General features: G+C 42.8%; 1 protein-coding gene, 1 long non-coding RNA gene and 1 pseudogene across 4 annotated transcripts in view; 2 read left to right on the top strand and 1 right to left on the bottom strand.

Annotated features, from left to right (window-relative positions):
• AMER3 (APC membrane recruitment protein 3) overlaps window positions 1-14,522 on the top strand; it is a 44,192-nt gene extending 29,670 nt beyond the window's left edge. For 2 of the 3 annotated variants that reach the window (XM_054074562.1, XM_054074563.1), the window contains exon 3: window positions 10,345-14,522. The gene's annotated coding sequence lies outside the window, so the exon portion shown is untranslated. Of the gene's footprint in view, window positions 1-5,666; window positions 5,851-10,344 lie in introns of all 3 variants that reach the window. The other variant, XR_008451265.1, reaches the window with a different exon arrangement.
• LOC128853045 (uncharacterized) overlaps window positions 1-15,595 on the bottom strand; it is a 39,871-nt gene extending 24,276 nt beyond the window's left edge. Inside the window, exons 1-2 of the long non-coding RNA XR_008451266.1 lie at window positions 15,454-15,595; window positions 14,962-15,057 (exon numbers count right to left, since the gene is read on the bottom strand). This is a non-coding gene — a long non-coding RNA (uncharacterized LOC128853045). The remainder of the gene's footprint in view (window positions 1-14,961; window positions 15,058-15,453) is intronic.
• Window positions 15,596-21,811: 6,216 nt separating this feature from the next.
• LOC128853029 (sugar phosphate exchanger 3-like) lies at window positions 21,812-22,390 on the top strand (annotated as a pseudogene).
• The last annotated feature ends 279 nt before the right edge of the window (window positions 22,391-22,669 follow it).

Genomic DNA, 22,669 nt, shown 5'->3' on the forward strand with positions numbered 1-22,669 from the left:
CTGCAATGGGATTCTTGCTGGGTACGTCAATAACCAGCCAGGAGATCTGACAGCTAAAGGCAGTGTAGAAAGCCAAACAAATTGTTAATCACCGAAAAGATTTAATAGTTATTATTTTTACTGCAACTAAACTAAATAGGAAAAGCAAAATCAGACATATTTACTGTTTCTCTAGGGCCGCACAGATGGTGACATCTCAGTGTGGTGTACCACACACAGGAATACTGAGAGATTCAATAATGTAATAATTCTAAAGACCAGATATTAGTCAGTCTGGTAATTTCAGCTGTTAAATAACATTTTTATTTGGATTAGCATGGGCAGCAGCTAATACAGAACACATCAGTTGTTCTCGATTGATCACTTTCACTGATAGTATCACAGTTACATTATGAGGAAACAAAGTCTGTCCCTATCTCCTAAATTACATGAAACAGTCCCATAACTTCTGTTAAATCAAAACATTTATTGAAAAATATGTCCAAAATGAATAAACAGAATATAAAAATTTTAAGCCTAATATATTTGCCACCCCAGAACATTTTTCATTTGTTCTCCTCTCTGTTTTAACTGAACATGTCATTTATGTGGGTGATGAAAATAATCTTACTGTGCAGATTTTAATCTATTATTCAATAACTATAAGGAAAGTAAAAATCACCCTTTCTATCAATAATTTAACTTCAGTGCTAATGCAGCCATTCGGCTGGCCACTCTCACCAGGTTCTCATACATTTTTAATTCTTGCACTCTTTGTTAGGAGGTCAAATGTGTGAATCGTGGTTAGAAACATAGTTAGCAAGTGTGAGAAGGTCAGCAAAAGGAAATATTCCTTTTGCAACAAAACAAATTGGACTGGCAGGACTGTAAAGGAAAGCTACATGGTAAGGCACTCACTCCATGCATGATTTTAGTGAAGACTGGGAAGATAACTCCAATGACCAATGCTGCCCTGACAGCCCTGGCTGGTAAAGAACCTGGAGCTCTTGCAGTGGAAGTGCCATGTACGCTTCAGCCAGCTTTGTTTGATGGTGACACGGTATATGTTCTAGTTCAGCTTCTCCTGCTGTTACTGTTTGTTAGTCTATCTGGATCCAAATCCAGATGCTTGGACAGGCGCTCTCTCCAGAACACTGCAGACAAAAGTCAAGGATCTGCTGACAGAATCAGAGTGGTCAGAGTGAGGTAGTGCCCTCTGGAGCTCATCCAGTCCAATCCCCATGCTAAAGCAGGTTCCCCTCCAGCAGGTTGCACAGGAGGGTGTCCAGGCCTTTGAATCTCTCCAGAGAAGGAAACTCCACACCTTCCTTGGGCAGCCTGTTCCAATGTTCCATCACCCTCATAGGAAAGAAGCTTTCCCTCATACTCAGGTGGAACTTCCTGTGCTCCAGTTTGTGCCTGTTGACCCTTGTCCTGATGCTGGGCACCACTAAAAAGAGTCTGTCCCCGTCCTCCTGACCACCGCCTCTTACATATTGATAAGCATTGCTAAGGTGTCCCTCTCAGTCTTCTCTTTTCCAGGCTAAACAGACTGAGCTCACTCAGCCTCTCCTCATAAAATGCTCCAGTCCCCTGATCATCTCCATGGCCTCCTCTGGACTCTCTCCAGTAGCTCCTTCTCTTTCCTGAACTGGGAAGCCCAGAACTGGACACAGGACTCCAGACAGGGCCTGGCTAGGGCAGAGCAGAGATGGGGAGAACCTTCCTCACTCTGCTGGCCACACTATTCTTAATGCACCCCAGGATGCCATTGGCCTTCTTGGCCACACGGCCACATTGCTGGCTCGTGGTTAACTTGTTTTCCACCAAGACTCCCAGGTTCTTCTCTGCAGAGCTGCTTTCCAGCAGGTCAGCCCCCAAGCTGTACTGGTGCAGGGGGTTGTTCCTCCCAAGATGCAGGACTCTGCACTTGCCTTTATTGAACTTGACACCCATGTTTCCCTCATAGCCAAATTTTGTACTGGTTTGGATGGTACTGTAATTTGGTCACCTGCCACTAAAACTTGAACTTAGACTGCTTGAACCAGATCTCAGCATCTGTCAACTCTACCTGGTCTCTTTAATTTCAGTGTGTAATTTTCTGTAATAGTACAGTTATCTTCTTCGGAAAAGATTAGCACGTCAAAAAGTCTCATCAGGAGGAGTCCACAATCCCTGAGATCTGATCTTCTCTCAATGATGGCACAGAAAACACTTCTGAGTTGACACTAGAGAGACCTATGAACTTGTTGGCCTCTACCATGAAGCAGAGCGTGTGAGCCTGGCATCAGGGAGTTGCTATCATAGAATCATAGAATCACCAGGCTGGAAAAGACCCCTTAGATCATCGAGTCCAACCTTTCCTATCTGCCACTAAACCATGTCCCTGAGCACCTCATCTACCCGTCTTTTAAACACCTCCAGGGAAGGTGACTCCACCCCCTCCCTGGGCAGCCTCTGCCAGTGCTCCATGACCCTTTCTGTGAAATTTTTTTCCTGATATCCAGTCTGAACCTTCCTTGGGGCAGGCTGAGGCCATTCCCCCTTGTCCTGTCCTCTGTCACTTTGGAGAAGAGCCCAGCACTCACCTCTCTACAACCTCCTTTTAGGTAGTTGTAGAGAGCAATAATGTCTCCTCTCAGAATCCTCCAGGCTAAACAACCCCAGGTCCCTCAGCTGCTCCTCATAAGACTTGTCCTCCAGCTCCTTCACCAGCTTTGTTCTCTGGACACTCTCCAGAGCCTTAAGATCTTTGCATGCCTTCCCACTGAGTTGTACAGAGTGGTTCTAGTACAGAGATGGGACCCTTCCCATGTGTTCCTGGAATAAAACCTTCCTCCCCCTGTAGGAGATGCTGCCCCAATCAGTCTCATACCTGTGCTGAAGGGTTGACAAGTTACCTGAACTTCTGAACTGGGAATGGTTTCAGTTTATTTTCACCTCTTTGAAAACTTTACATGACTCCACACTTCTTATGACAGAAAAAGTGATTGATCTGCCTTATTTCATCATGGCTCAAAATGAAGCCAACAAAATTGTATGTGACGCTTGTCAATGTCTCCCTAGCCCTGTTTCTTGCTGTCTGGCCTTCTTCAATAAGAGGAAGTGAAATCCATTTACTCCTGACAACGTCTGCATTAATTTTAAATCTGGAATTGTTCCAGCTGGAAAGTTAGGCTGTTCCTCTGTGTGTCACATCACTGCTTCATGTAGTTTTCCTTTCCAGTGAAACTTGGCAAAAACTCGCAACTTTTAAAATGATTGCGTACTACCAGAACAGTATCATAACAACTGGCCTTAAAAATACACCAAAGAGGTAAAAATACTCTAAAGTATTTACTCTAAAGTGGTAAAATTGAGCAGGACTTTGTAAGCTATAGCATCAGGGTTAGTTGACCGTAGAGAATATTCACACAAGAGTAAATTTCCATTTCATTTTTGCAAAATCAAAGAATAAAGATCAAGTAATGATTTGTCATGCCCACATATTCCAGACCCAGATGTCTGGATTCCTTCCCTTTCCCCGTCCCTCTTCCCTGTGTAAACAAACATCAGGTTTTGGGTCTGTGCTACAAAGGGCTGGAAATGATGTCTAGAAACGACAATGCAGAGCAAACACCCACAGATGGATACAGACAGGTGGTAGAATACATGGAAACAATGAGAGAGTACCAGCTGGCGGTCAGAAAGTGTCATCTAGTGTTATCATACCTTTACGGATTGACTTCCAAATACAAGAAGCCCCATAGGACAAAGCATTCCATTTCTCCTTTGCACACGTAACAAGGAGACAATGCAGACTGGTATTGCTGTCATAAACAAGAATCGATATTTGGATGGTCTAGGGTACAGCTAGCGGATAGACATTGGTCTTTAAAAGCCTTGGAAGGAAGGTCAGCCACCGGGTTTTAGAGAGTAATAGAAATGAGGGAAAATACTCAAAACAGCAGGTATTTGGGTAGTATAACCAGACAGAAAAATAACATCTTTGTGTCAACATTCCGAGTAGATATGAACAGGTAAGACTGTGTTTAACAAGGCCAGAAGAAAGGGAAATTTTGATATCTCAGAAGCAAAATCAACAGAATATGAATTAGAGCCTTAGTCATATGAATAAAAGGATTTCATGCACATGCTGGACCAGAAGCAGGCACAGTCTGAATGTGAGAACAGAGGAAACTTGGAGTCAGAGCACTGCAGTGACTTGAAGGATAGTGGGCTGTACCCAGCAAAAGAAAACAAGCTGTCTCAGGAAAATTAATTGCAAACATACTTAGACCGGTTTGGTACTTACTAATGATTGCTAGGGTCTTGTTTGCTGACCCTAACTTTAGCAAGTCAGCAAATACACCAAAGACGTGCGACACAAAGATGACACAGGATCCACAGCAATCCAGACTGACTGCCCTGCAGACACAGCAGCGTGTACTCAGCAATCAATGAGCCAGCTGCAGTTCTAGCGCTGCTAACTGCCTCTGAATGATATCTTCTATTAGAACTGGAGAATTTGAGAGAATGTATTGCATTCATTACCATTTCAATCAACATCAGCACAATGCAGCACTGACAAGATTCAAATTACTACCCAGTATAAATAATCTCAAAGGCCTATGATAGCTGGGGGAAGACATTATTTATAGATTATTATATTATAGGCTTCCTATTTTGCGAACATTTTGCAACTGAACTTGTCCCATGCATCAGACATAGGTCTGTGCACGTAGTTCTTTCATAAAGAGAGATAAGAAAAGAAATAAGGTTGAGGAAGGCATAATGGAAGCATAGAAAATTGATTTTCAGACTGTCTGTGACCTTGACTTGGATGTTGAATGTGAGCTGTGAAGCAGACAATGAGGATGGGAACAAGCTGCAGACAGCAGAACTGTAAACTTTATTGGGAATCAGAGATTACAGACAAATTCTGACAGCCTGACCCTGTCCACGTAAGCAAGCACACTAAGTGTGTGATGATATTTTTACTCACAGGGACAGTTGGGTACTTAAAACAGCACAACGGAGCCCAGACACTATTTCTCTCTGAGATAACATTTTAGAAGGATATTATTCAAGTCACTTGTATGTAAAGAGATAAAAAAAAAGGAAGAGAGATTTTCTATACAATATATCAGCTATTTGTCACATTGTGATAATCCCATTTGTTCACATGCTAACGAAATACTTCCATTAATGGCATGAAAATATTCAAAGAATGTAGTCACGAAGGTAGAGAAAAACACTGGTCTACCGGTCTCTGGTAAACTACATGTGATGCAGTTCAGGAAGGCAGGGAAGTGGCTGCCTAACATCTGTGGTGTGTCACTGAATTCTGGGGACACATGCAAACTGCTTTGAACAGCTTGTTCAGAATCGCATAACAACCAGGGGCCGCATTACTACTGTATGACTATGTTTCTCTGGCAAGGAATTGTTAAAGAGGCTCTGTCTTTTTTCTTTCTTTCTTTTTTTTTTTTCTGTGCCTTTTCTGCTATACAGTGTCAAGAAAGGAGGGGCTGGCAGGTCAGGCTAGGTGTACACTCAGAGTGCTTTGTATCAAGCATTACAATATTATGCAGTATATTCTGCTGGCACAGCATTCTATGGCAGATGCAGCTTAAAACAGCAAAAAAAGTTTTTACAGCATAATTTCTTGATTCCCCAGGAGTGACAAGTCTGTTTTTTTTACACAGGTAGCTTCTGGCAACACTACTGTTTATCAGCTCCCACCCGAGGTCGCTGATCTGTGCACTACTTTCCATGGAAAGGGCATTTCTGAATATATCCATGGCAGACAACTGGGATAAATTATCTGTCTGTTTTGTGCCTGCTGCTTATGACCGGTTCTGTTCTACCAACTGGCAAATCTTCTATGCAGTGAGGCATTTTTCCTGTTTTCCTGCAGGGATATATTGGTTTTTTTTGTTCCAGTGAACCTGAATTTCTACAAAGAATATTTAAACTGTTGAAACCTAGCATATTTCCCATCTGAAAATCATTTCTGTCAGAAAATTCCCAGCTAACTTGTAATCTACACAACCAGTGGCAGCAATTAACTCTGCATGATAATGCTAAAGGGGAGCTATTAAATAACTTTGGCATGAAGGTTACAGCAATTCAATGGCCAGGCTAGACAAAGAATGCTTCAAGGCATTCCCTCGTGGTAAAAACTGCTCCTGCAAAGATCCTGCCTCAGTTTTGCTTTCCCGGTGCCTACCTAAATTAAGTTCACCAGTTTGGTTTCTTTTGAGGGGAAACACGCACCCCCCCCCAACTGGGATTTCTATCTCCTAGTTGGTGCTGCTACTAGAATTCCAGCGCAGATTTCCATGATTTAGAATTTCTCCCTCCTGTTCCCCTTCAACTGCAATTGGCAGGCTTTTCTTCTAGCTTGGTGAGTCCATATTAGCCCAATCTTCCTTCAGACGTGTGCTTATCATCACTTTAATCACTGTCAGTTCTGAGGCTAATAATGTCTTTTCTCCAGATGAGAGAAGGAGAAACTTTATAATGCCCTACTACAAGATCCCAGGCCCTTAAGGCACCAGTGGCCCTACATTCTAACTTGCCCCTGACGTTAATAGCTCCCAAGATGCTCTTCTATCTAGCAACAGCTACATCAAATATTTTTAAACAGATTTCCTTAGGCACAGAGATCCCTTCTGGCCTTAAAGGGCCAGTGTTCTGCTGCAGTGAACAAAAGATGAGAATATGTTCCTTAGGTAAACTTTAGAAAACTGTATGATGCAAAAAGAAAAATAACCCAAGTATTCAAGGCACGTACAATGAGGCTTAGAAATTCAACTGATAAAAGAAAAAGTCACACCCGAAACAAGAAAAATCTTCAAATGTGCTTGTAGGAGGAAGGAACTGAGAGTCAGGGCATCACTGAGACTATCCTACAGTTTTAATTTGCAGGTACAGCTGAGATGTCATAAAAACTACATCATAAAAGGAAAGCTGCTAGAAGGAACTGATTCATTAAATAATGCAGTAAAGGCTGAGCTGAAATTCTAGGGAATCTGCAGATGAAATGACTGAGACACCTAGGAGATATTAAAAACTCTGACATTCTATCAGAGAATGGACTCAGCAGTACAGGTGGTGACCCTGCGAATTACAGGCTGTAGAACCCCCGACGCTGCCAGGCACAGTGTGAGGACACAAAGCTCCAGCTACAGCCCCATCACCCTGCTGCAGCCGTTTCTGTTCAACCCACCAGTGTTCCGGCTCTGCTGTGCCACCTTGTGCTCGCCAGCGGACAATTGAAATCATGAAATAACTGCTCAAGCCATAGCATCATTAAAGTCCTTCTGGGTTAAACTTCCTGACACCATAACAATGCGCACGGCAGTCTATGCCAAGTGACACAGCTGTAGAGAGGACACATGAAAACTGTACTATCAAAATCCTTTCTTCTGTGAGCCAAAGTGCTTACAGATGTTTTGAGACTTTTCAGGGCTGAGAGAGTTGGGCTTGTTCATCCTGGAGAAGAGAAGGCTCCGAGGAGACCTTAGAGTGACCTTCCAGTACCTGAAAGGGCTACAAGAGAGCTGGAGAGGGGCTGTTCATAAAGGCTTGTGGTGATAGGACAAGGGGCAATGGGTATAAACTTGAAAGGGGCAGATTTAGACTGGACATGAGGAGGAAATTCTTCCCCGTGAGAGTGATGAGGCCCTGGCCCAGGTTTCCCAGGGAAGCTGTGGCTGCCCCATCCCTGGAGGTGTTCAAGGCCAGGTTGCATGGGCCTTGGGCAGCCTGATCCAGTGGGAGCTGTTTCTGCCCATGGCAGGGGGATTGGAACTGGATGATCTTTAAGGTCCCTTCCAACCCAAACTAACATGATTCTGTGATTCTATGATTATAGGCAGAGTTATGAGTTCACAGCAATTCGGATGGTCAGGTAAGATCTGCATGGTGGACATTTCTCAGGGTTGATACCAAAGCCATTGCATTGCCTCCTGTCCTTGTCCTCTGGGCTGTCAAGAAGCTTGTCCCAGGGCCCACAGCAGGGGACGCACATTAAGGACTTCCCACCCTGTTACCAACTTTGATGCTAGCATGTAGTATTTTCAGTAAGCAAATCATCACCCTGAGTCTGTTACTTACCTTACTGCAAAATAATAATATTTATTTCATTAGACAGACAGGGCTTTGGTGTGATTTTTCACAGCAGGTGAGGCTTTAGAAGTCCACAAAGTACATTAAAAGCCGACAGAAACAACTCTCTGAAGACAGGGCACACACTGGGAGCTTAGGAGAGTACATTCAACAGAAAGAAGTTGCAGCAATCCAAACACCTGAACAAGACCCTTGCGCTCAGCACCTTTTTCCAGGCATATGCGTTTCCAGGCACCTCTGTATTTTTCAAGGGCTGCCAGCAATCAGGTTACATGGGGATTTTCAGGAGCCAAAACTCTCTCATCTTTTTTGAGAGCATCCTGGATGACTTGGGGCATGGCAAAGAAACTGTGTTTGTTAAGAAAAAAATCTCAAGAACAACACAACTTTTGTGTCTACTTGATAAAATCCTCACTGCAGTTGACCTGGCCTCATCTATCCTGGTGTATAAAGCCCGACCACAGAAATACATCTTTTATGTAAAAATATTTCAGCCAGAACACCCCTGCCCGAGACTGCTGTGGCAGAGACATGGAGAGGTAACACAGCCAGGTCTGGAAGGCAAAGATCAGCCACGAGATGTCAGAGCTCCACCATCAGTCCTGCCACTTTGCATCCCGTGGGGAATTCTGCATTGCTGTACTGGGAACAAGATGTGCTCCGGCATCTTTCAGGCTGTGAAAGTGCACAGTGCTGGAGGGGGTGAACTGGTTCATCAGTCACTTTTAATCCACAGGAGAACAGCCTCCAGATCAAGGAAAATAAACTGTAGTAAGCCTACAAATATCACAAATTCCTGTGCTGGCCTGTCAAATACCGCTGCAGTACATGTGCTTGGGACTCACAGAACAGAATCATAGAATAGTTTGGGTTGGAAGGGACCTTAAAGATCACCCTGTTCCAAGCCCCTGCCATGGGCAGGGACACCTCCCACTGTATCAGGCTGCCCAAGGCCCATCCAACCTGGCCTGGAACACCTCGCAGGACAGGGCATCCACAACTTCCCTGGAATCTGTTCCAGTGCCTCACCACCCTCATCGTGAAGAAATTCCTCTTTATGTCTAGTCTAAATCTGCCCCTCTCCAGTTTATACCCATTCCCCCTCGTCCTATCACTCCATACCATTATAAACAGCCCCTCCCCAGCTTTCTTGTAGCTCCTTCAGGTACTGGAAGGTCGCTCTAAGGTCTCCTTGGAGCCTTCTCTTCTCCAGGCTGAACAACCCCAACTCTCTCTGCCTGTCCTCACATGGGAGGTGCTACAGCCCTCAGATCATCTTTGTAGCCTGGACCCATTCCAACACTAGCTCCATGTCCTTCTTATGTTGAGGATTCCAGAACTGGACACAGAACTCCAGATGAGGTCTCACAAGAGAGGAATTGAGGGGCTGAGAGATCTGGGCTGGGTAGAGGGGGTGATGGGAAAGCTGCAGCTGTTGGGAGCCAAACACAACTCATCACAGATCTCCAACCTCAGTTCCACAAGGTGAGGTTCCTCTGCAAAAAGGCTGGGAAACTGAGCTGCATCAGTGGTAAGAATAATGAAAAATATAACCACTCATAATTATGAGTGGTGAGGGTTATGGCAGGTGAGGCTCTTGGGAAAATTCAGAAGCTTAATGACAAATCTCCTACTAAAAAGACACCTGCAGGTAGATGCAGATGGCATACGGTATAAAGCTGACAAGTGACTCTAAGACTTGTCCATCCTCATCAGTGTGGAAGGTACATTTCCCACTCCACAAAGAGCCAGTGTGTGTAGCTTTGAAACACACAGTGCAACTACTTCGGGGCTTGTGACTTAAACTTGAAAAGAGAAAAAAACAAGACTGAAAGCTGGCAGCGGTACAAGAGCCGGGGGACTCCTTTAATTTCTTGTGCCACAACTCAAGGCAATGACGCTGTTCACATCATTCACACCCTCTGCTCTGTAGGAGTATTCTCAATGTATGCTATGGCAGTAGATACCTTGATGCTCATTGAGTAACAGATTTACTGGAATTCGAGGAAGAGATGGATTTTGATGCTGACCACTGCAGTATTCTGTGAGTGAAACACTATTTACTTTGAATCAACAAACCAGGAAATTCTTATGTCATTACTAATCTGGCCCTGACTGCACTCTGGTGGTAGCCAGTTTCTATTTCTGGTTTTAGTTATTTTCCTTTGTTCATTCTTCCAACAATATATTGTTAAATCAAAAACTGAGATAAATTTATGAACACTGAAGATGTTTTTGTTTGTATTGCAGGTGCAACACTGACGAATCTACTTGTCGATACGGATGCTGCCTTCCCCCACACTGCCTCTCCCCACGTAATATAGCATGACATAGTTCCATGACGTTCTATCAATATCAGAATCAATGAGGATTTCTCTCTAGAGATCCTACCAAACGTGTTGCAGCAGAAAATCTTGCTGGTCTGTCTAATTGACTGATATAGTTAGGAGTTCCTGACAACCACACACTCTGAAGCCATGTCTGCAGAAGAGTGGTAATTGCTTCTTTTTTTTTTTAAAAAAAACCCTTCAGTTGGATTTTTAAAAAGTCATGCGGTGACAAGGAAATTTAAGAAAAAAAGATAGCATATTTCTGTCACATTTTGCCACACAACAACTGAAAATATTTCTATATTTTTAAACACAGGTATATGCAGAATGAGCATTCACTTGGGCAGCTGTTATGCAGAAGTCAAATTGTTTTCCATTGTACCGATTTTTCTTGAATTTTACAGAAGTGCTTTATATATTTTATGGAAATTGTTTAACGATCTTAAAGCAACAAGGTTCTAAACTGCAGATTGCATTAGTACGGCAAGATTTACTGCCTGGGGAAAGGTATTTTGTAAACATACAAATAAAAATATCCAGAAGCATAACATAGTCCATCCTATGTCGTCCAAAGACGTGTATTTATCATGTAGCAGAACTGGCAACTAGGATAAAGAGATTTACTTAAAACTGCCATTAAAAAGGATAATTTCTTAGATTCTGTTTTAAAGGGGAGAAAATATGCTGTTTATATCCATGATAATGGCTCTTACACAATGTCTTCTTTTTCCAATTTAAAAAACAGTCTCAAAATACTAGGTAGGACACATTGTAATACAATCTTCATTTTTTTGTGGCATACTTGGAGTCAATTTAAGAAAACAGTCATTATTTTCATACCCCAGTTCAAATCTGGTCTTTGCTGTCCTATACACTGAGAATAAATTGAACAAAATAGCTGTGCACTGCAGATGGAACCAGATGATCAAATGGTCCCGTCTGGCCATGGCATGTTTGAAGAGATCTTAACAACCTCCTCATCTAGTACCCTGCCTCCGAAAGTACTTAGAGACAGTATCTTTGCCCTAAGATTTGCTGTCGCAGGGAAAAGTGAAAGAAGAATCTATGAGGCTGAGGACTGAAGCAAGGGAAAAATAATCCCTTCCTGACTCAACAGTGGGCTCACATCTTGGTACAGAAGAAGGTAACTCTGTTCCTAAAATTCACTGAAGTGGGGAGGATTTAATCTCATTTGTTCCATAGTTTTTCTGTTGTAAACAGAAGAAGATAGAGTTTGATGAAAGACTCTGGAAAGGTTCCATTCTCTCTAGTGACAATATAAGACTCCTAGACAGATTAGATGTCTGTATTTTGATGTCTAAAATTAAGATGATTCCTACCTTAAATGATTTAAACTGGCAAGTATATCTAACAACAGTATTTAAGTGATGTCTCCATTTTGCAGAATCTGAATTTTAAAAGAGCATAATACATCAAGACTATGATGCTATAATAGTGCTATAATGCACTTTCTCAGTATGACTTTAAGATTACAAAGAAGAGAGAGGTTCTCTCTCCAGCACCCCAAGACTGCCAGTACAGCTCAACTTCCAAACTGAAGTCAGTTCATCACGTTTCTCCTTAAACTGTAGATTATAGGTGCCCAAGACCCTCTCCCACGGTACAAAACTACGTCCTGAAGACTGCTAAGAATTTGCCATTTAACTTATAAAAGCCTAAAATGCTGAGCAGTTCATCATACAGGCATTCTTCCCTGAAATACTAAATGATGCATTATATTTGGGCTAATTAATAATAATCAAAACCAACATAGGGTTTCCACCACCAGAGTCTGTAAAAAAACTTACTTGTTCCTGACACAAGTGATCCCGTTCCTTTTGTAATTATTACATTATCTGCTTTGACCACCTTCACTCACTGACGCTGTCTTGTAACAGAGCCTCTGGGGAGCAGAGGTGCAGTTTCTCTCCCTTATAGCACTCTGCACATCTATCTCTTCCTTCAGCTTCAGTTTGAGTAATCAGCGTGATGGAGGAGAAGGCAGGCAGCAGAAGTCACTTTGCTGCCACACAGCAAAGGAGACAGCATTTCAAAGGAGACCATTATATCTCCTGCCTTACAGGCACAGAGCAAGAAATGATTTGTCTAACATTATTTATCTCCCTAATTGGTGTCTTCTTTCTCCTGCTGCTGCTCTTCTGCTTCCCAAGTTCTACTCATCTGTCAGAGCCACGGAGTCCCTGCTGCTGCTCACATAGTCCCTAGATCTCCTCTCTTACGGTCTCTGCCCTTCCCGCAGAGAGAAGCAAACGCCTTCCCTCTCTAGGACTTCTGCTCTCCTCACTGATTTTAAAGCCGGTCTCTGTAGCACCGTCAGTGCCTGATAGTGGTTCCCTCACGATACAAACCACGGGGAACAAGTGTGGACAGGGAAGATGGGTTTTTCCTCCTCTTATGCAGGCCCAGCAGTGACACGAACAACCACAGGCATGCAGCGGGGTGGCACATAGATTTACAAGCCACCTCTGGCCATCGAGCTTATGGACATACCTCGTTCTGGCAGTAAGTGTATCACACTCTGAGTTTCAAAGATCCTGGGTTCAATCCATACTGCTAAAAGAACAGCTATGGATCTGCATTACACACCGCGGAAAAAGTGCCTGTGAGTAGTTTACTCCAGTTTTCCCCACGGGGTTACATGACTGCTGGTACGATGTTGGGAGAATCTCAACAGTCTTCCGGACTTAATGATTCTCCATCTAAAGGACTAACACAAAATCTGTTTTCTCGAGATCGTATTGAATAAGGTGTTTGCGGAAGTTGTCTGTTAGTTAGTTTGGAGAAAAATCTTTAGATTAAACTTGTTCTATTACATGAGCAATGTGTCCTTAGGAAATGAAGACATGCTGGTGAAATAAATGAATAAACACGAATGTTCAATTTCTCATGTAGTCTGTAGCTGTGAGAACAAATTCCTTCTGCCTGCTTTCAGCCTAACATACTGTCATTCCTCTCTGGTGTTATATGGCTTTTTAGTTTTTAAATGGATAATACAGAAAACTAAAATAAATTGTGAAAAACTTTCCACAGACCTTTATGTCTATAAAATTCCTATGAAGCTGCTCACATATTCCCTGTCCTGTTTCCGCAAGAATGGAAGAAGTGACTAGTTGTGCCTACACCTAAGTCCAGAATAATAATTAAAAGAAGAACAATACCTTTGTGCTAAATACTGCCTTCAAAGAGGAAAAAAGTTTTTTCCCCCTCTTATGGATCACTAAAATGTAGAAAAAATATTCTGGAAAAATCGTTTTAAAACCCTATGTTCTGCTAAAGACATCAGTCCTTGTCAGTCCTTCTTTTGATACAACTTCTCTAGAGTTTCAGAAGTGTTTTGGGGACTCCCAGCACATAAACTACGTACCTGAGTACCCTTAATAAAACCTGTCTTACTTCTTTCAATGGCAAGAACACTCATCACTTTACAGAACTGAAACAAATAATCTCATTCTAGTAAAGTGTCTGGAAAGAATGTAGGAAGAAATATCAGACCTATATGAACTGTCTCTAAAAGTAAAGTATTAAAATGGTGTTCCGGTATTTCAGTTAAATGTAAATGATGTGAACTTAGCAACGACTCCTAGAGTAATATGTTTCTTCACTTACTTACAGCATTTCACTGTTCTAAGTAAGTTGATGTGTTTGTTGGCAAGATATTGTAAATGCTAACACCTTCTAGCAAATGCATGGAATGCACAATAAAGTTGCAGGTGAACTGAGGGGTATTTCAGTGAACCATGTTATGTATTCTGGCTTCTACTTAATGAAACTATAAATACCAGTCATACTCTTGGATGGACAATGTACATGCATGGTACATGCATACGCACCTAAAAAGAGGATTTGTGTGAGCTTGTTAAGTTCAAGAATAGGGAAAAAATCCAAAGCAGGTATCGTTTAAAAATCCAAGTAGCAGATTAATAAAATTTTCAGTACATACATGATTTATTATGTAACTAAGATACATGCATTTATATGCTGTTTAACATATTTTGTTAAATATTTTTCATATGCCATATGTGATGTACATATGCTTTATGTATTATATTTTAGTTACCATATTCTACATTACATATTAAAGTCACATGGATTGTATGTTATGTTTGGTTTCTTATCAACAACACTTTACTGCTTTATAGTACGTTGGTGAATCACTATTTTCTAGCAAACTCGTTATTCATACTGTGTATGAAGATTTTTTTTTCAAATCCCCAGCCTGTATCTGAGGCTTAGAGAAGTAAAATTCACTAATTCTTCTTCTCTGTGGTAGGAGAATCTGGCTTATCAGTCAATCGGCCCTGAGAGAATTGGAATAGTGAGATCAAAATACTACCTACTGTAATCTTATCCCGAGGAAGTCAGTAGATTATCGAGTGTATGTCATTTGGAAAGTAGATTAGTTTTTAAACATAGGAACTTACTGCTTTGAGAAGTGTCATGTTTAAGAAGAAAGGAAGTTCTGGTCTCTCTGAGGAATTAGTCCTGATCTAAGTATTTATCAAAAGCTCTTCCTTACCTTTTCCAACATGCTTTATAAATTAGCTGGTCAATTCCTTAAAGAAAGTACTAATTTCCTTGCAATCTTAAAGTGTCCCATCTTCATAAGTCTTAGCTGTTTGAAGAAATAAAGAAAATAAATGAAGAGTTAAGTCTGACATAATAGAGCACAGATGAGTTTATACGCACATTATATTTGCCTTGTAGCTCTAACTGTGGGAAGCCATTTAAATAAAAGGTTGTTTACAAAAACATCAAAACTTCAGTAAGATAAAGATGCATCATTTTTTAGGTTGAAAAAACCCCACTTCTCAATTTTCCGTAGTCATGTTTTAAATATATATATATATATATAATTTTCATAGTTTTAGAAATACTTTAATGCATTGCAATAAAAGCTAGCAGAAAAGCTCCTGCAAATGTTACCACAAAGAGACTATTTAAAAGAAAATTTTTACACTACTATAAAACTATTGTTAATCCATATTATACTCGTTTCAGATTCATTTACCTTGAGACGTACAGTGCCAGGGCCACCTGAACTCCTATAGCATTACAGTATATTTTCTATCCTGGGAACTCCAAACTGACTATGTGGTGATGATTCCCACAGTATTTCCACTTGAAAGTCAATGACTACTCAGGAAGCTAAGCAGGTCCCTGAATAGAAACTTTGGCCTTATATTGAGTATTTAAATGGATTCAGTCATAAGCACCTGTCACTCAATTACAAGGGCTTTCTAAAGCAATGATTTGCTTAATGTTAATATAATTGTACCCAGGCATTAATGCACTTAAGAGGAAAATGGCAGAAAGAGAAGGAAGAACGCCAGTCTTTCCATGATGCAGCACCAATACGCTGAAAGTGAATACAACCTGAAATGCAATAATAATCAGCCAAACGCAGGAAAGTACTAAACTACACATTCCTATCAGTGGGCCTTTAGCAGGAGCTGAGAACCCTCATCAGCCTGGAAAACGAGGAAGGTAATGGCAGGAGCGACAACACGAGTGAGATGGGCACAACTGAATTGATGATATGTGAAGAAGTATCATCACCTTTCTTATTACCACAGGGAATAAAGAAAGGCATATCGCAGTAATTACAGAAATAAGAAAGCACCAGGAAATGTGCAGTTTCCTGCATAGGAAAATGTGCGCATGTTTCCTGCACAGGCTGTGTCTTGTGACAGGCTGAGAGAGTTGGGGTTGTTCAACCTGGAGAAGAGAAGGCTCCGAGGAGGCCTTATAGTGTGACCTTCCAGTACCTAAAGGGGCTACAGGAAAGCTGGAGACGGGCTATTCACAAAGGCTTGTGGGGATACGACGAGGGGGAACGGGGATAAACTGCAGAGGGGCAGATTTTGACTGGAGATTAGGAAGAATTTCTTCACCATGAGAGTGGTGAGACACTGGCACAGGTTGCCCAAGGAAGTTATGACTGCCCCATCCCTGGAGATGTTCAAGGCTAGGTTGGATGGGCCTTGGGCAGCCTGATCCAGTGGGAGGTGTCTCTGCCCATGGCAGGGGGGTTGGAACTGGACGATCTTTAAGGTCCGTAACTATTCTATGACTCTATGATTCTACGTGGTGATACACCAGGGATGTGCCAGATAAACACCCATGATGCTCTTAGGTCCTTTCTGACTGACAATGGGCAGGATGATGAGGATGGGCAGGGCAGGCTGATGGGCTGAGTGGCAGTGGAGCACTGACGTGCTCATCAGACAGCTGCAGCACCTGCTCTGCTCCACCACCTGAGGTGCAGGTTGCTCATGTGAGTTCAGCCCATGGAGATCAGCCCATGGGCTGCTCACTCACAAACAGCCCCTGTGTCACACAGACAGCTTCAGTCCCTGATACACACTGTTGGAAACAGCCTCGATTACTTCTAGATGAGCAGGTTGTTATGCATCAGATTTCAGCTTTTATCACTGCGATATAAGCTGGAGTGAGAGCAGCGTGGCTCAAAGCTCCTGCCCACTGCAGGGCTGCTTGGAGAAGAGAGCTGACGAACTCCACCATGGCCTGGTGCCCCAGGTTAAACATGGACTGTGTCCTCTTGGCTGGTGGGGTATATGGCCAAGATTTCTCTAAAACAGAGAACAAAACATGTATTTGCTGCCATTCCTCCTCACCAAATCCCAGGGCATGTCTAATAAACTGGAAGCAGGTATGAATGGCCATAAACTCGAGAGGGGCAGTTTTAGACTGGATATCAGGAGGAATTTCTTCACCATGAGCATGGTGAGGCCCCAGCCCAGGTTGCCCAGGGAAGCTGTGGCTGCCCCATCCCTGGAGGTGTTCCAGACCAGGTTGGATGGGCCTTGGGCAGCCTGATCCAGTGGGAGGTGTCCCTGACCATGGCAGGGGGGTTGGAAAGGGATGATCTTTAAAGTCCTTTCCAACTCAAACTACTCTATGATTCTATGAATGCTTGAGCAGGTGGCCAGTGCTGTTCCCAAGAGGAGGAATACTCACGCAGGGTGTTTACATCCTGCTGTGAACTAAGAGCAGCCTCTTTCACGCCAAACCACAACCTGCTGTTGAAACCTGAGCTGAACTTCCTTGATGACCATGAGGAGCCTGGTTAACTTTCAGCACAGACAGTTTTCATTTTCACACTTCCCCAAACTTGCTGGAACAAGAACCAGATGTACAGGAATACAGTGAGCTCCTATTCTTGGGACGCTGCTGACCCAATCCCAAGCAGCAAGTATCAGAGAGTAGTCTAAAAAAAAGGCTGCTTTCTCTTAAAGGATTTCCTGCTGTGGGTTTTTTTTGAGGCTAGCGTGGTCTCTGCAGTTCAGAAAAATGCTACATTTCTGACTATCTGTTTAGCTAATCCAAGTTCCGAATCTTTTCACGTACGGGCTTGCATGTGAGAAAGCCTTCTATTTTTCATGTGGTCTCATTTTTTCTCTTAATATGAGGCAAAACACTGCTTCAAGATGCACAAAGGTTGCATGTTCCCCAGAATGAAGTGCACAGAGATCTGCACATCCTGGCTTTTCTCTTACTGTTATTGGTGATGTATCTGCTTGCACACTGGCTACCAGATTAATTTTAAAGCTCTTCAGTGTTTTTCATATAGCCTAAGCTAAAGTCCATAGCGTTACTGCTGTTGGCACATGAGCTTGTTTACTAGCAGTAGCTTGGGTGCCTTTATGCATGCTGTACTCACACCTTCGGTTCCAGTACAGACATCTGTTTGCTGTTTACATCTCAATGGAGGTTTCAATGGATGTCCATCCAGCAGTGACTAACTCATGCAGGAAATGGCTCTAAATACTTTAGTGCATTTGCGAATAAGTAGACAAGTGTGGCAAAGCTCAGAGCAGTATGCTGGGAAATAGTCCAGCCAGATGGAAACAGTCCATTAAACATCACAAGAAATCCAGTTGCTTGATTGCTGTGCAGTTTAGGAAGGCTTTTCTGTCTTGCTAGATGCTGAATAAATCTCTAAGCACTAATGCGGGACTGCCAGGAGGTTCAACACAATCAGGAGTATCATGCCTCCTGGTCTGTTCTGGCGGATTGCTCAGACAGTTGAAGAATTCTGCTCAGGGCTATGTAGCTCCTTTTAGGACTTCTGGTAGGCAAGATGCTATTTGTAGGTCTCAAATCACCAGAGGTTTAAGTAAGACAAAAGCAACAAAGCAAAACTGTGATCTCTTAGCAAAAGACAATGGGAAGAGAAGACAGCAGCTTTCAAGTAGGTTAACTCCATCCTGTTTCTTTAAGGCATGTTAAATTTCCTTAATGAAAAGGGAAAGGGGACTAGGGCAAGACTGGAGGATGGCAGGTCCTGGAATCTCAAACGAGTCATGAAATAGTTCTCCCTGGCTGCAGAAATACTGGAATGAGCGTGGAGGATGAGTGCTCTTCACTCATGACAAAACACTCCTCTTCCAACAACCTCATCTCTCTTAGTGCCTTTCTATCCATAGGCAGTGGGAGGGGAAACATCACTCTACCAATTCTCAAGCTGACTTGTGGTTAGGGCTGATCATCGGCTGTGGAGGTTGGTAAAGAAGTGAAGTGTCCATCAGGAACAGATAGGTTCACGCTCTGTTTCAGGTCCTGAGCTGTCTCGTCCTGTAAGGATTTATTCCAGTCTTTCCCCTGCACCTATACAATGCCAATGAAAGTAAAAGGTTCTTCCAGTCAAAAAAAAAAAAGAAAATTTTAAAAAATCCAATAAGAAAAATCCTCATTGTGCTATTGAGAGTGAGAGTTGGCATGATTTAAAGACTTATTTTTTGCAAACATTCTAGGTACCATTAATTAGTTCCATCTTAAAAGTGTCTGATTGCTACTATTGTTGCTAGAGAGAAGCCTGATAAAAGAGTGATCAGTCGTGATAGGACTGAAATGGGCTGTACTCAAATTGAAGATTTTACATATAGAGATTCTAAGCAGTTTATAGGAGTTTAAAATGCTCTTTATTACCATTTCAGAGGGAGTTTTGACTGCGTATTAGTAGAGCCTGTGACCATCGATTACTTATCTCAAGCCTGCCTGTATCATCTACAATATTACATATGGTAAGTAGTGTAAAGATATATAGAGAATATACATATAAACTCAAATCGTGCTCTATATGCAACTAGATATTTACTATAAACCATTCTTGACTGGAGATTTAATATGATACACAACCACAAGATAACTGTCAAAATTATCTGGGCCCTCTGGGGGAACATCAAAGTTGAGAACTCTTCCGGGTAAAGTCAAGGATAACTGCATTTCCAGGGCTCTAAAATGTAATTAAGTAAAATTGCCGGAGACTTTGAAGGTGGGAAGTGCAGTGTTGAAGCTCAGTGTTCTCTTCCCCACTGCATAAAGTTATTGTTGTAGGATTTGGCAAGTAAAGTGTAAGATTTAAACAACTAAATTCACTCATTGTGTGACATTGGTTTATCACATCACCTAACTTAAGTCATGCCAGTACTGTTACAAAATTTGTCCTTCATAACCGGAAGAACTTCTCAACCAAATTTCATCATTTCAACATGATGACAGACATTGTGTCTGCAAATTCTGTTTGTTACCTCGCATTTCATATAATCATAGAATAGTTTGGGTTGGAAGGAACCTTAAAAATCATCCAGTTCCAACCCCCTGCCATGGGCAGGGAGATCTCCCACTGGATCAGGCTGCCCAAGGCCACATCCAACCTGGCCTTGAACACCTCCTGAATTTCAATTCAGAAGCTCTTGACAGCTTCCCTTAAGACAATCCCATTCCCCTGAAATTTCTTGGCTTCCTCTGTGCAGCCTCTAGCTTCTTTTTTGATATGGATTTGTGATTTTGTGACAATTTTGACGTCAAACGTGTTTGATCTCTTAAATACCTCAGACTGTAGATAACAAATACTACAGCAATACTGAACGCACTGATAGGTCAGCGGTAGATTGCCCAAGCATGGCAGCAAAGACACTGGGTGGAAGATACTAGATTAGTTTCTGACACCAGTTTGCAGAAAAGCCTTCTTACAATACGCTTAGAAACACAGGGAAAAATGAAGAGAAATAAAAACTGTAGAGTTGTTTGAGAGGCGGTGTTGTTTTTAGGGAAGAAGAGTTGGCTGTTTGTGAATCTTGGTACGGGGAAGCACAGTCTTATCTAGAGCACCTGTAAGTAGCCATTCTTCAAGCTGGGCAAAATGGAGTAGGAGACTTGGTATGACCTGCCAGGAGCTTACACCCACTCCTCTGGAGCATAACATTATATTTCCACTAGGAGTAATTTTTAATTTAAAATCACAAAACAAGAAACGTGGACACACTCCTCTACAGTGCACTTTATGCTGAAGAACCTGGAGTGGTTGCACGGTAACCATATCTGGCAAGAAAAGCTGTCTCCAATAGGAATCAATAGTCCAACACAAACCAAAAATACAACTTATGACTACAGGCTATGGAAGGAAAATTGCCTATCACAGCTGAGCACTGAAATGAATTCCTCATAATAGCGCTGACTTCTCACCAAGTTCTGACACAAAGTTACTAGAAACATAGAATAGTTTGGGTTGGAAGGGACCTTAAAGCTCATCCAGTTCCAACCCCCTGCCATGGTCTGGGATGTATCCCACTGGACCAGGCTGCCCAAGGCCCATCCAACCTGGCCTTGAACACCTCCAGGGATGGGGCAGCCACAGCTTCCCTGGGCAACCTGGGCCAGGGCCTCACCACCCTCATGGTGAAGAAATTCCTTCTTATGTCCAGTCTAAATCTGCCCCTCTCCAGTTTATAGCCATTCCCCCTCGTCCTATCACCACAAGCCTTTGTGAACAGCCCCTCCCCAGCTTTCCAGTAGCCCTTTCAGGTACTGGAAGGTCACTATAGGGTCTCCTTGGAGCCTTCTCTTCTCCAGGCTGAACAACCCCAACTCCCTCAGCCTGTCCTTGTATGGGAGGTGCTCCAGCCCTCCGATCATCTTTGTAGCCCTCCTCTGGACCCGCACCAACAGCTCCATCTCCTTACGTTGAGGATTCCAGAACCGGACACAGTATTCCAGATGAGGTCTCACAAGAGAGGAACAGAGAGGCAGAAGAGAAGGAAGCACACGCGCCCCGGGGGAGTGCAGCCTTTCCGCCTCGGCTCCTCCCGGTTCTCCTCGGCTCCTCCCGGTTCTCCTCGGCCCCTCCCGGTTCTTCTCGGCTCGGCTCGGCTCCTCTCGGGAAAAGAGAAACGACCTAAGTAAGCATCATGCAGGCTTTGTGGCCAAGGGCAGAGAAAGGGAAGGGCTGCTGGGAGGATGGCTTTGCCTGGAAGCTCACGGAGGCAGCCTGCAAGCAGAGGCTTTGTGTCCCATTGCACTCACCATCTTATTGTAGTGTTCTGACTACTGAATAACTGAATAACCTACTGACCTTCTTCAGTTATTCCCTGCTCCATGCTTCCAGAAAAGCATTCAGTAATGTCAAAGTCAGCTTTTCCAGCCAATGGACTCCCTCCTGCAACATCACGGCCCCTGAGCTCTGTATAAGCTCTGGAACAGCAGCCATTTATTCCCAAATGCAGAAGAAGCAACTGTCTTCTGTCTTCTTGGGGACGTTGGATGCTATCTTTTTGTTTTCCTGTGCTGTGGGTCTGTTTGTCAGTGGTGTAGTTGGAGATCGCCTGAATTTACGCTGGGTTTTGCCTTTTGGCATGTGTTCCTCTGCTGTGGTGGTATTGTTCGCTGTCACACTCGCAGAATGGTTGTGTTTCTACAACAAGTGATTCTCCTGCTGTCTCTGGGCTGTGAATGCAGCCCACTGGCTGGCCCTGTGTGGTTGCTGTCATCGGCAATTGGTTTGGAAAAGCTGGAAGATAGTTTTGTGTTTGGACTCTGTGCATCTGTGGGACATATTCCTGGCTTCCTGTGTTCTCCGATATGGCTATGAGTATGCTTTCTTGGTGACTGCCTCAGTACTATTTGGGAAATTTGTTTTATCTTAAGACCTCAAAGCCATTTCAGATACGGGACTTTATGAAGATAAACAAAAATCTGGGCACTGCATGCAGACAACATTTTAATTCACCTTCTACAAGTCATTCTGATTTTGCTTCATGTTGGAAGTTCCTGAAAAGGTGTTGCAGGTAAAAGAGCTGGCCTGCTTAGGGATAGAAAACAGGACTAGAGGAGTGATATTATCACTGTTTGGGGCAACAGGAAATTGTTATGAGGACTAAAGGGCTTTTATACTTTTAAAAGGCATGAAGATTTGGAAAGAATTC

Source organism: Cuculus canorus, chromosome 9, assembly GCF_017976375.1.
Source record: "Cuculus canorus isolate bCucCan1 chromosome 9, bCucCan1.pri, whole genome shotgun sequence".
NCBI classification, from domain to species: Eukaryota; Metazoa; Chordata; class Aves; order Cuculiformes; family Cuculidae; genus Cuculus; species Cuculus canorus.